Raw genomic sequence first — 18,745 nt, 5'->3', positions numbered from 1 at the left:
CTTGTCACAGGGTCACAAGTACAAGTTGTCGGAGGGTTCGAGTGGTCGTAGGGTTAAGCAGTCGTAGGGTCCAGCCACTAGCGGCGTAAAGGGGGGGCGGTCCGCCCCGGGTGCCACTCATCAGGGGGTGACAAAAGTCACGCAGATTAGTACTCACTGGCGCTAGTATAACGAGGATATGCCATGATTGGGGGGGGGGGGGGGTGTTGCGATTAGTATCATATAGCTCATTCGAACTAACACCTTTCATTCATTCAATCGGTAACCCAAAAGAGGGGGTGCACCAGACCATTTTGGGGTGTCTTACCTCCCCACTATATGTATACCCAACTTACTTACATTAAGGACTTATGACGGGGGATGCTGTGCTGTGCTATGCCCCGGGTGCCAACCCATGCTACGCCGCCACTGTCCAGCAGTCGTGAAACCATTATTTTGAAGTAAGTTAAAAGTGTTGAGTGTTGAAAAAAATCAAGTTGTCGCAGGGTTTGAGTTGTAGCAGGGGTCGAGTTGTCACAGGGGTCGAATTGTCCCGGGGTCAAGCTGTCGTGCCCTTTGAAGTTGGTCAAAAGTGAGTTTGTATGTATTTTTTCAGGGTTGCTTATGAATTTTTATTTTTGATATAACTTTTCTGAGACATGTCACACTTGAGCTGTCATATAATAAAATTATAGTATTCAATTCAATTTATTCATTTAAAGATAACAATGATCCACATGGTTAGTAAATGGGTGCCTTATACAACTATGTTAGTAATTTACTTATTATAACATACCACTAATTATCCAACCCGTTCGGTAAGAAGTAGCCGAAGGAAATGTCGGATAATAGGAGAGTCGTACCTCTCCGCCACGGTCTTCAGGATACTGTTGGGGCTCGCCCGTATCCTACTGAGCAACGAGGCAGTCTTCTTGCATAGGACAGCAAAGAAGCCGTCAGTATGCGACTGAGCAAACATTTCCGAAGCACTGCAGAAGCGAGGCAAGCCCAACAGCACCCTGAAACCGTTGTTATATTGGACCCGAAGGACGCCAAGCGATTTCTGCGAGTACGTGGTCCATAGGTTTCCCGTGTATAGACTCTGACAGTATGCTTTAAACAGAGTGATCTTGACATGGTCATTACATCGGGCAAACCTGCGAGCCAACATATTACACCTTACTGCCAGCGCCCTTCGTTCCCTCTCGATATCAACATGATCTTTAAGGTCATCAGTAACGTAGTGTCCGAGATATTTAAATTTAGTGACTCTGTTTAACTTTACCCCATTCAGCAAGAGGTCGGGTACCACGTTTGGACATTTACTGGCGGCCTTAAATACCATGTATTCGCTCTTCTTCACATTATACAAATAAGCCATGGCATTTAGCATACGCTTCACACACACCCACCATCTTTCTGAGAGCCCCCATTGTTGGCGCCAGCAGTACCATATCATCAGCTTAGCTTATGTTGTTGATACAAACACCATCTACCCAGCATCCGATACGCATACTGCTAAGGGCAACAATGAGGTCATTTACGTATAGGTTGAAAAGCCTGGGAGACGTCAGCCCACCCTGTCTCACCCCGCACTGCAACCCATACTCCTCAGAAAAAACGTTAGCCCATCTTACGCTGTTAATCTGGTTAGCATACTAATAATGGAATATTTGTGATACTTCTGACGGGACGCCCTGCCTCCTCATCTTATCCCAAAGGATGTCATAAGACACAAGATCGAACGCCTTGGAGAGGTCGAGGAAGCATGCGTAAATGGAAGTCCCCTGATCCGTGTAGTACCTGACAGTGTGCTTAAGACTAAGGATGGCGCTCTCGGTCGACAGTCCAGGCTTAAACCCGAATTGAGCATTATGTGATTTTAAATATTTATCTAGTAGAGAGTCAAGCACACTGTCAAGGACCTTTGCCGTGATTGTAGCTAGAGAGATCGGTCGGGTATTAGCATGGTCTATCATACAAGGTAGGTATTAAAGTGCTACAGTTCTGGGGACGTTTTGTCCCATTGTTCTTTAAGCTTTGTTTTTAAATGAGAAGGTTTTTTATTAGTTTACGAAAAGACGTTTTTTTATTCATTTCTTGTATGTTGACTATTGTGTAAGTCTAAGTAAGAGTACCTAGGCATATTTTTCAATCAAAATCCTCATTGGTGTAAATATATATTTTTTCTGATTCTGAATAATATTAGGAACGTAAAAAAAATTTAACTAATGTCCGTATTGTTCCAAATTCAATAAATTCATTAAAATATTGAATACATTAATTTTTATTTCCAACCCATTCTTTAATAGGTACGTGCTTAGCTAGGAAAATAACATAGATAAAATTGGTGTTTAGCTAAACAATTATATTTAAATTTTAGTTTTTAAGTAATTTTAATTTAATGTATTACTATAAAATATATTTCGTCATCACCATTAACATAAGATCATTACCATTTTAATAAAATCATTACCATTAGGAAAACGTCATTACCATTTTGTGAAAAAATATTTGGACGCTTGTTACTTCTAAAATCACGATTGAATCTAAGGGCCTCACACTGATCTAAAAAGCTTATTGCTTAACCTTTCAGTTTAAGCTAGTTTGCACGCATCCCTGTTAAGTTTTTCAAAAAACGTAAAATAAATCCCGCGGAATAAAATCGGCGGATCTACCCTGGTGTATCAGGGTGTGAATGTGTGCGTGCCGGCCTGTACGTACAGGCAAGCTGGTGTATCCTAATGTCACAGTATTTTGTTGATGAGAATCCGTCCGACTTTTTTTATAGGTCCATGATCTAGTATCTACCATTGGATTCCAATAAGAAGGGATTATGCGTCCGTTAAAAATTATTAATTTAAAACCTCATTCAATTTAGGGATTATACTATAATTTATTATTAATCTTCAGGTGCAAATAATAAACAATTTTAATAATTCGCAAATTAAAATTAATAATTCTCAATCCCATTTGATAAAAATATATATCTTGACGTCTCCTAACGCCATGGTGGTCTATAAATGTTTCCAAACAAATGACTCTATTCAATGGTATTAATCTCTATAATAAGTGGGGCTGAATCCGCGGGGAATTAAAAGGAGACAAAAAAATGTAGAGTCGAAATAATCAGCTGGGTTCCGCACAGTCAACTTACATTATTTCATAGGCAAGTTGCATTTTTTGATAGAATCGAAAATTCAATCCGTCAAAACTCCACAAAAAAAAAGGTCTTTTGACCAATTTTCGATTGGTTTGCGACTATAATGTGCACTTTGTTTAGACCCACAGCATTATTTACACAGGTTGTAAAAACTTTATGCTATCGTCCATATAAGGCTGGTAAAGTCCACGTACTCTTGTAATTGTAGTTGTCACCATCATCAGGTCATCTAGTCTCCACTGCAGGATCACAACTCTAACTTACCAGAGGCAAATAGTGGATTTGAGCCACATTCTCCACGCTGGTATATGGATTGAGGAGGCCTGTTCGTTCGTTCGTTTCAGCCTAAAGACGTCCACTGCTGGACAAAGGCCCCCAAGGATTTCCACAAAGACCCGTTCTGCGCCGCTCGCATCCAGCCACCTCCCGTGATCTTCACCAGATCGTCGGTCCACCTAGTGGGAGGCCTGCCCACGCTACTTAGCCTGGAGGAGGCCTGACGTAAGCATAATTCTTTCATTTCGTTTCATACGATATCTTCGGGATGAAAAAGTGGTCCTATTCTACTCTGCAGGAACGACATAGTACACTTAAATTATTTTCGTAATTTAATATTCAGCTGTTCCCTAACCCGTCAGAGCGGTGCAGCTTGGAGAGTGTAGGCCAAATCCTCCTCAAGGCTCCTGCAGTGGAGATTAAATGACCTGATGATGAATACTCAAATATAATCTTTGAAATCTTTATCCGATTTTGATGAAAACATGGCACTAATAAAAGTGACAAGTGATACGGAACCCTAAGTAATAATATAGCACGCGTCCACACCAGGTGCGGTGCAATGTGGATCGAATGTCTATTGTCATAAAGGAGGGACGGGATTCCTTATTTTATGGGGTGCCCAAATTGTGCACGTTATGTTTTAGGAAAGGTCAGGGTTATCAACTTATCTGTATTTTATTCTATTTTTATTCGGTGGTAAAGTTGGAAAAGAAAACAAAAGATAAATAAAGAGATTGACAAAATATAACCAATTCGTTCACGGATACAAATGTTATGTGTGTTAGGTGCAACATAATTATGGTATAAATACTCTGACAGTTTACTCTACTTGGGCTGTATAATTTTGTATTCCTTTGCCAAAGCATAGAGGCTGTATAGTTTTGTATTCCTTTGCCGAAGCATAGAGTCAAGTAGTGGGGTATAGTGGTGGGGGCAAGCTGACGTAAGTAATGCTACGCCGGGCGGACGGCACTCTCAGCTCGACAGTCGAGACGAACGGTTGTGCCTTGAAGTCTACTAAGTTATAATTTAATCTTACTTGTGATTGTGCAAATGTGAAGTGAATAAAACAAATAATACTGAGAAGACTTCGTTTGATTCCAATATCTCAGAAGCGGGATAGACTGATATTTGATAAATATCTCGCCACGTCCAAAATCGTAAGTACATTAGTTCTATTTTATTTGTTAAAGATTTTTTTAAAAATTATTATTATTTTACAGTGTGATAATATACATATTTTAAATTTTATAATAATTTTAATATTTCCAACAAATGGCCAATGTTAAATAAAAAGGCCATAACAATGTTTAAGCCTAATTTTAATTGCTGGATATTATGCCACCAAGGCTAAGCTCCGGCAGTATGATATTGGCACATATTATTATTGCTTGGTTAATTATTGCATTTGCTTGGGGCTACCCTCTGACAATGTGATGTTAACTATGTGTGTTTAGTCATTTCATTCGGTAGAGGTTATACTTATCATTAAAAAATTGTGTGCATGGTGTAATTATGTAACAGCTAGATAATATCAGAAGTAGGTAACAAATTTTACTCCCATTATGACCTTTTGAGGCTAAGTGATTTGTGTGATCATAATAATGAATTATTTTCCATAATATTTGCTTATTTACGACTCTTTTTCTCTCTTTCTTTTTATATATTTTTATTTGCTATACTTACTAGAGAATAGTAGTGACAGCGTCATAATTTTGAGTTTCAGTTGGTGGTGCCAATGACAGATGGATTCTGATAATATGCAGAGAGATGCCGAAGCAAGGACTTCACGGCCCCGAACTAGAAGTAGAAGTACTACTACTCGCAGCAGGAGACGTGAGTCGAGCGATGAGCTTGAGCAACGCTCGACTCGTATATTGAGATATTCATCGCGTAACTTGAATGGTGAGCTTGAGCGACATTCAGTTACCCGATCTCTCAGGCGTTTCCATGATCCGAACGAGGAGCATGAGCAACGTTCTCGTCATGGAAACGAGCGAGAGGCGCCTGGACGCTTTCGATGGGACGATGAGCAGGAGCGACGTACCTCGACGGCAACCAGGTGTGATGTTGATGAACCTGGGCGCAAATCGCCCATTTTGAATTTCAACCGGCCGAAAATGGTTGTACGCCGTAATGACTATGAACATGATGAGCGAAAATATTCAAGCAACTATAAGAACGACGATGAATCTCGTGATCCCTCCATCTACCGTACGCAGCGAAGACTGTCAAGATCCAGAATCAGGCGGTCACCAAGTGACACACGAAGTCAGGCGCGGTCAAGGAGTCGCTCCGTGCTCCGTCCGTCCACCTCCCGGTCATCAATACCAAGGTATGAAGATAATCCTAATGATAAGAGTAATATTATAGTTAATCAGTTTGTTGAAGCCTTAAAACAATTGTCAAAATCAGCTAATCATAAATTACCGTCTGTTGCCAATGTCATTCCCGATTTTGATCCACTCTCTAAGACTCAAACTATTCTAAATTGGATTACGAAAGTAGAGGAATGTGCAGAAATATATGAATGGGATGAGCGCGAAATAATTCATTATGCACTACCCAAACTTACCGGCTTAGCAAAGTCTTGGTACCAAAGTTTGCCAACTTTACTTTTTACTTGGACGGAATGGAAATCTAAGTTAGTTGAAGCGTTTCCATGTAGGGAAAATTATGCTGAATTACTTTCAGAAATGTTGTCCCTTAAAGTCAAATACGGAGAGCCACTTGAGCAGTACTATTATGCCAAGCTTAATTTACTAAATAGATGTCAGATATCTGGGAGAAAGGCAGTTGACTGCATTCTTTATGGCATAGAGGATAGGGCAATTAAGCTAGGAGCACAAGCAGCACAATTTCAGACACCAGAACAGGTTCTCAAATATTTAAAAATGGTTAAAGTTGGTCAGTTAAAAGATAAGGATAATGCTGGGTTATACAGGAATAGGAATGATACAAATAAAAGGTCCATCAACACAACTGTGTCATCCAACAAAGTTAATAACGGCAAACCTCCATTAAAGTGTTTTAATTGTGGAGTGGAGGGTCATCCAAGCTTTAAATGCCCCAAGCCTCTTGAAAAATGTAGCAATTGTTTCAAATTAGGTCATAGTACAGTGGCATGTCCCAATATGACGAAAAGTAATACCCAAGTAAACAATAAAGATCCCATTCCTAATGAAAAACAAGTTCTTAAACTAAATATTAATTATAATGACACAGTACAGCATCCCTTTAATAATAATAAAGACGATGCTAACAACAAATATGTATTAACGGCCAAAGTTAATAATAAGCCAATTTCTTGTTTCGTCGACCTGGGCAGTGAATGCTCAATCATGCGAGAGTCCGAGGCTATGTCTTTAGGTTTGAAATTGACTAAAGATAATTTACCTTTTATGCGAGGTTTAGGCAATTCAATTGTTCAGCCAATAGGCAGAGCTTCCGTTAATATTATAATACAAGGCATTATAGAGACCATAGAGGTATATATTGTCGAAGACGCAGTCTTGAAATATTCCCTTTTACTTGGACATTCATTCACAGAACTGCCAGATATTTTCATTACCAAAACTCCAAGACGCCTGATATTTGAACGAATCAATAAGTCCTCGAAACTATTTTTGCTACTCCAACGTAACGTTGAAGTAGGGGTGAACGAAATGCAGGCTGTGCCTGTTTATACTGATTCCCTGTTCAATGGTAAAATTTACATTGATGGCTCGATCCGAGGTACGCCTGAACACGAATATTTTCTTTGTCCTGGCGAATACGATTTAAAAAATGGTTACGGGAATGTTTTGGTACAGAATGTATCTGGTGGTTGTGTTAAATTTCCTGCTAACTTTTTAATTACACGTGCAATACCCATTAACAAAGTAACAGATGTCTGTAACTTAGAAATAGAGCCAGAAGAATCGTTCGAAAAATTAAACGTCAATGAAAATTTAACCAAAAATGAAGTAGATGATTTGAACAAATTATTAAATGAATTTAAGGATTGTTTTTCAACCGGGCTTAAGGATTTAGGTTTTACTAACGTCGCAGAAATGGAAATAAAACTGAAAGATTCCGATCCTGTTGTCTACCGGCCGTATCGTCTGTCTTATTCTGAACGGGTTCTCGTACGCGATATGGTACAAGAAATGCTGGATGCCAATATTATCCGTGAATCCTCATCTCCCTATGCCAGTCCAATAGTTCTCGTTAAAAAAAAGACAGGCGAGAAGCGACTATGTGTAGACTACCGCGCCCTTAACCGGAAAACCATAAAGGACCATTACCCCCTTCCTCTAGTAGAAGATCAACTTGATCAATTGGCAGGACATACTTTCTTCATCTCACTAGATTTAGCCTCTGGCTATTACCAGATCCCAATTTCGGAAGATTCTCAACCTAAAACGGCTTTTGTGACCCCAGACGGCCAATTTGAATATCTGCGTATGCCTTTCGGCTTAGTCAACGCCCCGTCAGTCTTTCAGCGCACTATTAATCAGATATTAGCTGAAGCCAAAATTAAATTCGCTCTCGTCTACATGGACGACATTCTAATACCTGCTCATAGTTTTTCTGAAGGAATTGAACGGTTAAGAGAAGTTTTGCAGTTATTGAGGCAGGGTGGTTTGACCCTAAAGTTAAGCAAATGTAATTTCTTTTTGACCCAATTAGATTTTTTGGGTTTTGAAGTTGGACCTAATGGTATTCGTCCCGGCAATAGGAAAACTCAAGCTGTTTCTAACTTTCCCGTTCCTAAAAATCAACACGAGGTACGCCAGTTTATGGGACTCGCAAGTTTCTTCCGGCGGTTCATCAAAGATTTCGCCATTATTGCTAAGCCTTTAACAGATTTATTACGAAAAGACTGTAATTGGAGATGGACTTCTGAACAAGAAAATGCTTTCACTTCAATCAAAACCAAACTACTTTCTCGACCAGTTATCGCTTTGTACAATCCATCTGCTGAGACCCACTTGCATACTGACGCATGTAAAAATGGCGTAGCTGGAATCTTACTTCAAAAAAACAAAGATGGTGTTCTCTGCCCCGTATCGTATTATAGCCGCAAAACTACAGTAGATGAGCAGAAACTCCACGCATTTGAGTTAGAAACCCTTGCGGTTGTAGCTTCTCTACATCGTTTTAGAGTATACTTGATAGGAATTCCGTTCAAAATTTTTACCGATTGTAATGCCCTGAGAACCACATTAACAAAACGAGACTTAATTCCGCGCATCGCTCGGTGGTGGATTCAGTTACAAGAGTTCGACTGTTCGATCGAATATAGACCCGGGGATAAGATGTCTCACGTCGATGCGCTTAGTCGCAACCCAGTAGATCCTGCAAAATCTGAATCTCATGTTCTTGACGTCCTCAACATTGAAACCGATAACTGGCTTAGTACTGCACAGATGGTAGATGATGAGATAGTGTCAATTAAAAAAGCCCTCAGCAGCCCTGATACCGAAAAGTTATTAGATGTCCGTAATAATTATAAATTAAAAAATGATAGAGTTTATCGGATTGTTGACAATAACTTACGTTGGGTTGTTCCCAAAGCCATGCGTTGGCAAATCCTAAAACGAAATCACGACGATATCGGTCATTTCGGATTTGAAAAAACCCTTTCACGTGTTAAAGATGCGTATTGGTTTCCCAAATTACGTAAATTCGTTAAGAAATATGTATCTGCTTGCTTAGAATGCGCGCACCATAAACATGCTGGAGGCTCTCGGGAAGGCGAATTACACCCAATACCTAGAATAGATAGACCCTTTCATACAATACACGCAGATCATTTGGGTCCATTTATCCGAAGTAAGCGTGGTAATTGTTATATTCTCGTAATTGTTGATGGTTTTACGAAGTATGTAAACATACGCCCTGTCAGGAACACCAAAGCAATAACCACAATACGTGTTATTAGGGAACATATCAGCTACTTCGGGGCTCCTGCCAGGCTAATAACCGATCAAGGTTCATGTTTTACAAGCCACGCGTTTAAAAAGTTCATGAAAGATACGGGCATTAAACATATCCTTAATGCAGTTTCCACACCTAGAGCCAATGGCCAGGTTGAACGTTTTAACAGAACGATTTTAGATGCTTTATCCACCAAGACTCATGGTAGGGACGATAGAACATGGGACGAGTTTCTCCCCGATATTCAGATTGGTATTAATACTACAATTCACAAAACAACAAAAAAAAGCCCATCTGAATTACTCTTCGGATTCAAATTGACAAATCCCTCTGAATGTATTCTGAGCGAAATAATTGATGATACATTAGATGAAACCTCACCTACAGACGTAACCTCAATAAGAGAGGACGCCTGTAAACGTATAGAAGTACAACAGGCTAAAGACAAAAAACGTTTTGACAAAAGGAGAAAGATTAGTGCGAAATATTGCGAGGGGGACTTAGTGAGAGTAGAAAGAGACGTAACTTCAAATGATGGGAAATCTAAAAAGTTAGTAGCCAAATTTCAAGGCCCTTATCGTATTTGCAAAATATTACCGAACGATAGATTTGTTATAGAAGATACTCCGCTAACACGGAAGAATAACAGGCGCTATGAAACTATAGTAGCTATCGATAAAATTCGCCCGTGGATGAACCTTAACATAGACTTAGGAGGTAGTAGTAGCGATTCTGATGATGACCGTAGCTTGGACAGTGGAAACTCTTCGGGATTGGCAGATAAAAATAGTGCTTAATATTTTTGTAGGTATAATTTTGATCATAATTATTGTTTAGATCTCATTAATGCATGCATTTGGTACAAATGGTATAATTTGTGTACCTACAAAAAATTAGGATTATTATAATTAATAAGTATTTACACTTTATAACGACACTTGTTTTATATTTTCTATTTGGCTTCTAATTCCATGTAAATGGAACAGGAATTATATTCTGTCGTCTTAATCAATAAATAATGCGAATAATTTTGATGAGTATAGTTATATTCTAGCAAATCGTTTGTGTTTAACTGAGTACTCTAAAATACTTTGTATAATGATTTCATACTTATTACAAATTATTAGTCACCTAGAATAGTAAACTATATTTAACGAACATAATTTATTATTTGTAAAATACAAGGCTCATTTTGTTGCAAATGAAATAATTTGATTTGATTATTATGATTAAAATTTGTAAACAAAGTAGGTATGCGTTGTGATTATCTATTACTGGTAAGCATTTATTCATGTATACTTTAGTTTATATTTATTTCATGATTTATTATAAATAAGATACTAGGTATGAGGACATACCGCTTGTCTGATGGCCGAGCTGTTAGGTGCAACATAATTATGGTATAAATACTCTGACAGTTTACTCTACTTGGGCTGTATAATTTTGTATTCCTTTGCCAAAGCATAGAGGCTGTATAGTTTTGTATTCCTTTGCCGAAGCATAGAGTCAAGTAGTGGGGTATAGTGGTGGGGGCAAGCTGACGTAAGTAATGCTACGCCGGGCGGACGGCACTCTCAGCTCGACAGTCGAGACGAACGGTTGTGCCTTGAAGTCTACTAAGTTATAATTTAATCTTACTTGTGATTGTGCAAATGTGAAGTGAATAAAACAAATAATACTGAGAAGACTTCGTTTGATTCCAATATGTGATTTTTTTATTTTCTTACGTACTTAACGAACACACTACATTATTCTAAAGCAGGAGTAGGTACCTAAACATCACTATTAAAATCTTTTCTCGCATTAAAAATAAAAGATATTTTTAACAAAGTTATTGGTTTATGATTTCTACTCTGTCGTGATTGCTCGTTTAATTCTAAAGTAGGCGCTACGCGCTAGACTAGAATAGTCACAAAATGTTTGTACCATACCTTTCCAAGTTACGAAATACTTTTAAACCAGTATAACATCAAATAAAATAATAAATATCCTTGGACATTTTACACTTCGCTTCTAGTCCCAAACTAAGCAAAGCTTGTATACTATGGGTACTAGACAACGAATATAAACATACTTAAATACTATTATACATAGTATGTACAATAGCATTTAAGTATGTTTACATACACTCAGTAGTAAAAATAAAATAAACTTTAGTCATACTTAAAACAGGCGAAGAAAGTTTTTCGTATCGATTGAATTAATAATCCTTAATCGTGGTCACCCTAAAATTGCAGTAGCTACTAACACAATTAACACAATAGAAGCTAAAACTAACATTTTTAATCCCCTGCGGTTGGGTGAGCTGAGCGAGCTAATTGTTATTGTTACCGCTCGCTTAGCTCAAGTGCTTTGCTCTTTTTATTTCAGCTTTTTTGTTACAGTTTGCATATTAAAAAGTTGGATTAATTTTATGGGCACATAATGCTGAACACTGTATCGTATGTGGTTGGAATAGGTGTGAATTTTCAACAATAATGTAAAGTCAGAACTAGCGCTGTACATACAACATACAGTTTTAGTGGAGTAAAAAGTTCGTATTAAAAACATCCCTGAAAACTTTTAATCTAAGTCTGTTTGAGCCACTTTTCCCACTATTTGAATCAAAATCAAAATCAAAATTTGAATACAAATCATTCGATTTGGGAACGAATAATTATATTGACTTGAATAATTTGGGACTATCAATTATATTGACGTTCTTTTTAAAACTGTCAAAACGAGACTCCCGTAGATTTTGTATGGCATACAAGCAATTTACGTCACTCAATTACACTACTTTTTAAATTATGATGCAACCAAAAATCTTTATTTACAGGTAATTTAAAATTAATTTAGTTTGTAAGACGAGAATGAAGTGTCCTTTTTAAAAAAAATGTGATTTAAAAATAATGGGGAATGGTGTCAAAAATAGTTTATTAATAACGCCGTAGTTCGAAATTTGAATTACGCGTCAACTCGCAGTCAATGACGTGCGATCCTACCATAGACTATTTTTTATTATTCCGTTGAGATCTCAAACTGTGTGTTTCGTGCCGCATAAAAATTGACATAAACTGATAAATACGCGGAAATGTGGTGATTTCTGGCTGTGATCGGATTCCTAGACTTTTTCATCTGCTCGTGGATTCATGGGACGACTCCTGGTGCTCCAAGTAAGTGTTCCTATGGTTTTTTTGATTCGGTTATGTTCAGGACGCGAAGTATTAGTCACTTTCTTGCAATTTTCACTACAATTTGATGCTACAAAATTTTTTGTCAACCTAGTGGTTTCGCGGTATACTATTTAATTTATTTTATTTTTATTTACCCCCACAATGTAATGTTTTAAAAATATTTGCCACTTCACTGCACACAAGAACACAGAAAAACACCAGATTTGTACACTAAAGTCCAACATCGGCAATGCTTCCCGCTCAACTACCCTCCAAGGAATTCCGACAAAAAGTTTGCAGTCTGCCGGGGCTCTAAGGATGAGTTGCATCTTAGCTTTAACGGTTACTATCAACTTTAACTGGAGTATGACAGCCTTGTATGGAGTTTGACAGCCTTGACGTTTGTTACGGCTTAAGTTAAGGTAGCAGGTGGCAGGTAACAGGAAGGCGCTGGATGCAGGCCGCTACCAACCGTGCGATGTGGAAGTCATTGGGGGAGGGGGAGGCCTTCATCATTTCAGCCATATGATGTCCACTGCTGAACATAGGCCTCCCCCAATGACTTCCACATCGCACGGTTGGTAGCGGCCTGCATCCAGCGCCTTCCTGCTACCTTTATCAGGTTGTCGGTCCACCTTGTGGGTGGACGTCCCACGCTGCGTTTTCCGGTACGCGGCCTCCATTCCAGAACCTTGCTGCTTGAGGTGGGAATAGTCCTGGTCATTATACTACAGATCAGTCAGTCAGTGTGTCGTGATCAGTAGCCTTGGTGGAAGATGGAGACGAATCTAACGACGCGTCAAAATCCATTAAGCCGTTTAGGCTACAGGATATCACAATAAAACGGACAGTATGGAATTAATAGTCGGTTATTTATATTCGTTTTCCTCTAAAAATAATTCCTAGTAATAGTAGCTAGATACTAGGAATGACTTAAATTAATGTTCTATCATTTTCGAATCATAATTAATCTCTTGGATGGATCTCTTGGATCTCTTCTTAATCTCTCGGTTTGAGTGGAGTATTTATGCTACTTGACCTGGCTATGTTCACAATAACATCGTATACCAAAAATAGTATTAAGATCTTAAAGTTTAATTAAAAACTGTCTGCAACTGCTGCCTGTTTGCAAAAAATTAATAAAAATAAATAAATAAACCTTTATTGTAAAAAAAAAAACAGAAAAAAACACATAACACAGCTTAACTGTTATAAACCTAGGTCCATGCAGCGTTGGTTTTCAGCCGATGCCAGTCTTCAGCATAAATACTTTATGTCACTTCTCTTCCTGTTTTTGAGGCTTTCTAGGGACGTTTTGTTTTACATACAAACATACAAATTCACCTTTCATAATAGACGTGACACCGATGCGGGATCACCTCTCTCCTGTTTCCACGCGACTTGACCCACATAGGCGTAGGTTTGTAGGCATATCGCGGGATAGATCCTAAGACAGATCTTTTTTGATTTCAATTCTAATTCAACAATAACCAATGGAAAAACGGATTTTTTATAGGACGTACGAGTAGCAGTATTGAGAAATGGAAAAATACAATAAACTAGCTTTTGCCCGCGGCTTCACCCGCTTGAAATTTAGTGTCACATCATCATCATCATCATCATTTCAGCCACAGGACGTCCACTGCTGAACATAGGCCTCCCCCAATGACTTCCACATCGCACGGTTGGTAGCGGCCTGCATCCAGCGCCTTCCCGCTACCTTTATCAGGTCATCGGTCCACCTTGTGGGTGGACGTCCCACGCTGCGTTTTCCGGTACGTGGCCTCCATTCCAGAACCTTGCTGCCCCATCGGCCGTCAGTTCTGCGTACTATGTGCCCAGCCCACTGCCACTTCAGCTTGCTGTGTGTTAGTGTCACAGATCGGCATAAATTATAGCCTATTATGTTAATTTGGGTTACAAACAATAATACTGTAAAGTTTTAACAAAATCCGTTCAGTAGTTTTTGCGTGAAAGAGTAACAAACATCCAGACATCCACACAAACTTTTGCATGTATAATATTAGTAAGAAGTAGGAAGTAGGACTATAAGCATAAGGACTAGGTGGACTGACGATCTACTGAATTTCTTGAGGGATGGGAGACATTGGGATAGGAGAACATAGTGTTGAAAGACCTCATGCGGTAGTCCAGCGATCTGGTGAAGGTCACGGAAAGCACCTGAATGCTGGCAGCGTATGACCGTCGTTCCTGTTGATATTTTAATTGATTGACTCTAATATGATTGGGTACAAACTTTTTTAAGAGTAATTTCAAAATGACTTACCTTCTCAAAGACTACCCAGAGATATGCTACATTTAGACTAGGCGCAGACCATCGATTTTTAGCTGGCCGATAGTTTAGTCGGGCAGTTGATCAGTATGGGTAATGGGTATGTATGGAAGTGCGCACATTACACCGATTTGATTTGGCCGATACTTCATAAAATTTAAAATCGGGCCAACTAAAAATCGATGGTCTGCGCCTAGTCTTAGTAGAGGATAAAGACATGAAGGCAACGTCATCATCAAACGTTTGAGGCATGTGTTTCCAATTGTGATCATACAAACTTTCCAAATACCTACTTCAATTCAATACTCTGCAGTCAATAAACAATTTTGTGATGGAAAATTTTGCGTTAGCTCATCGTCGCTATACAAAAATTAAATCATCTTGTGCGCTATTTACAAAACTGTATGATATGATACAATACGTAACATTATTCGACTAGCAATAATTACGTAGATGTGCATTATGCTAAGTGTTCAGGCAAAAACTGGGTAAACGTGATATATCAATTTCTGTACGTAATTACGGAAAAACAGCGATATGACGCACCTACGAGTACTTACGTCTTTTTAAGTTAACTGGCTAATTATAAGAATTACATTAAGAAAATAAATGATATTATTGAAAAAGATTAAATGTTTTCTTGTCATTCGTGTCAATCTAATGCCGTCCACTGCTGGACAAAGGCCTCTCCCACAGATTTTCACAACGACTAATTCTTCGCTGTCCGCATCCAGGTGCTTTCAGCGACCTTCATCAGATCGCTGGTACACCGAATGGGAGGTTTTTCAACACTATGTTCTCCTATCCCAATGTATCCCATCCCATCCCTCAAGAACTTTTCTGCCCCCACGGCCATCAGTTCTATAACCTAAATAAAAAGATTTTATTTTTATTTTATTTTATTTTTTATGGGGGAGCACACACTGTCACTAAAATTGGTTATTCTGCGGCCTATGCCGGTTATTTTGGTTCTCTTACGGATTTGGTCGTCTTTTATTGATACTTATACTTTGAATGTTTTTCTGTATTGGCCCAACTGGGATTGAACCTCCAACCAGCCGCTACTCCATGCCTTGAGATCATCTCGAACATCTGTCAAATCAAATCAAATCAAAGTATCAAAACCTAAGTGCCAATATCCGAAGACACGTCTCCCTCTATAACTCGGCGTGAGTCAGGCAGCTGAAAATCGTATTAAGCGTATATTAACGAGCGATCGCTCCAGTTCTGTACGTCCGCACGAAAGTGGGCCATCTCGCTGGGTTACATGATCACCCCCCTGTTGGCACTCTCACCGGATATTTGACCTTAAACCGAACAATATAGAGGCGATATTGCTCGGCTGGGGTGCCGGCGAAATTGGTGGTACTCCAATAACACATAACAGCTGACCTTTGCATAATTTCCGCGATTAGATTGGCGGCCGAGTTTTTAGCACTTGTTTTGACAGCGCCGTCCGCTTGTGGCACTGTCAATTGGGTTTCTAGAAGGAAACAGTTGGGGGGCAGGAACTGTAGACTTTTTGTGCGCTTGACATTTATTTAAGTTTAATTTTGAATGATCTAGTATTGGAGTGTATTTGAAAAGAGTCAAGATGATAGCTGGTATGATCTGAATGAAAAAAGCAGGGGTCGCGCTTTGTGGTGTCCATTGTACTTCCTATGTCTCCCAGATGGGGCAGAGGGTCTACAACAGTCCTTCATCGCGTTCGATCTTGAGCTTCACGTTCGCGTTTGATCTCGCTCCAAGTCTGGCCGATTTTCTTCGCCTCATCTGTTACAGTGCGCCGCCAAGTTTGTTTGAGGCGTCCATTAGGGAAGGCAATAGCAATGGCTGTCTACAGTACTTACGTCCAGTAGTGGACTGTCGATGTCGTTTATTGAAACGATGATGGCTTGAATAATAATAATATACAGACGACAGTATATCAGATAAAGACTGCTAATCTTATGTATTTATCATGATCTTAGTGTTCTATTTAAAAAAAAAGGAATGTCTAATGTGCTGTTGACTGTAAAAACAAACAAATGGCTAAAATTAGCTTAGACAGACACTTGTTTGCGTCCCATAGGCAAGATTTTTTAAAACTTTTTGCAATGCATCTTCTTGTGTGTGTCAAGTATAATAAACAAAACCTCTACGTAATAAATTATCGCAGAAAGTGACTGAGACATTAACAGTTGAACAAACCTTTTTTTACAAATATTCGGGAATCAGAAGCTGGGAGTTCTCATAGGAGCAGTTATTTTTACTTTTTGTTTTGGTTTTTCCCAAAACTTATCTGGAAGATGGAATTTCGGAGCATGGTGTAAACAGTCACACTCAGTGGGGAGTAATTCGTCATGGTTTGGGAGCGGCCTAAATAAACAAACGAGTTTGTGTGGGGTAAAGTGCAAGATGCGGCGGGGAGGTGGGAAAAATGTGGGTAGAAGGTAGGACTTGGTGGGAGGTGGGAAAAAGAGTAAGGAAAATGCAGTGTTGGACGGGGTAAATGGGAAAAGTGTAGTTCAAAGAAGTCCTGCCTGAGCCCGTTTTTAAAAAGAGACTCAAAACTAGATTTAAACTTATAAGCATAGACATAACAGACTAAGAATATAAAGGACTCAATTTAAGGTGAACTTAGAGATATGTCAAATCGATACCAAATGTTGGTCACTACTCTCGAAGCGCTGGTAGGGTAAAAATATTATGAGACATGTATTGTAGAGGCTCCTTAAGACCAAAATTTTTGACGATTTGTAAGTACTATTTATTAATCTATACAAATAAAGAAATTTTGACTTTGACTTTGATAGTTTGGGACCCAGAGAAAAAACACATGTTGTTATCCCGGCTTTTTGTAAGGAGGACATGCATGTATTTTTGTTTACTACGGAAGTTTAATTTATGAGAGCGTAGCCGCAATCAAAGCTATGTAACTCATATTATTATTATTTTATGCACCACTCAAGATTATTAATAGATGACTGCAGCAGAACTTAAGGTACAATCACCACAGTATTGTTTCTTCAGTCGAGTGGCAAAGTGTGATTGTTTACGAACAACTTTCGTAGTAAGTCGAGCTTTGCACGTGAGCCAGGGCTGGCACAAATGGTTACGGTTTTAGCGCTAGAAATATCGCATTTTTAAACAAGAATGAGTACTTTTTTAACGGGATTACGTCTACCTCTAATCACTAAATTGATTCCACCAGCCCCCTTCCATCACCAGGGAACCAGACGCAGGTTAGCATACCCATTCCTACATTGTTGACATTCCACCAGTTCGCATTAGCATTTCGATAACTCATAAAATAGGGTGGAATTTTCTAATGCCACCTGGAGAGACAGTACTCTTATTACTGTAGATAGAAAATTATACTCAAAGGAAACATTCCTTTATTTTTGAAAAGAAATAGAACTGCATTCAAAGATTTCTAAATTTTGTTTGCCACACCCGGGAATCGTTAAAAATTACACCCTGTATTTTTATTGCATCGATCGTTAGGATTAAGTATAAGCATGAAATAAACTTGATAAATCTTAAGTTATTTTAATTATGTACAAACAATTTTATGGTATGGTATTACTGTGAATTTTCGAAAAAATTTCAAAAATCTTTGAATGCAGTTCTCTTTCTTTTCAAAAATAAAGGAATGTTTTTTTCAGTAAAATTTTCTATCTACAGTATTAAGAGTACTTTCCCTACAGGTGGCATTACAAAATTCCACCCTGTATAAAGCTAGGGACTGAATTCACTGCTTGCTTCTTTCTCTTCCGAGCATTATAATTCGGGCCTCTTCAAAGCGAGAGTGAATAGACACTAACAGGGCAGGTATCTCCCATACTAGACTGCATCTCACTTAACATCAGGTGAGATTGCAATCAAATAGGTTCCTGCTTTGTTCTGCATTTTATATATTCGAAAATATGCAACAAAAATAATTTTAACACGTTTTCGATTAAAATTTAATTT

General features: G+C 38.7%; 1 long non-coding RNA gene across 1 annotated transcript in view; it reads right to left on the bottom strand.

The window, feature by feature from the left end:
- Window positions 1–2,492: 2,492 nt before the first annotated feature.
- The window catches only part of LOC135083501 (uncharacterized), a 236,378-nt gene continuing 220,125 nt past the window's right edge, over window positions 2,493–18,745 (bottom strand). The window contains exon 2 of the long non-coding RNA XR_010259624.1: window positions 2,493–2,658. This is a non-coding gene — a long non-coding RNA (uncharacterized LOC135083501). The remainder of the gene's footprint in view (window positions 2,659–18,745) is intronic.

This window comes from Ostrinia nubilalis, chromosome 23 (genome assembly GCF_963855985.1).
Source record: "Ostrinia nubilalis chromosome 23, ilOstNubi1.1, whole genome shotgun sequence".
Lineage (NCBI taxonomy): Eukaryota > Metazoa > Arthropoda > Insecta > Lepidoptera > Crambidae > Ostrinia > Ostrinia nubilalis.
Note: the sequence above shows the minus strand (reverse complement) of the source record. Positions and strands in the feature narration are given on the sequence as shown.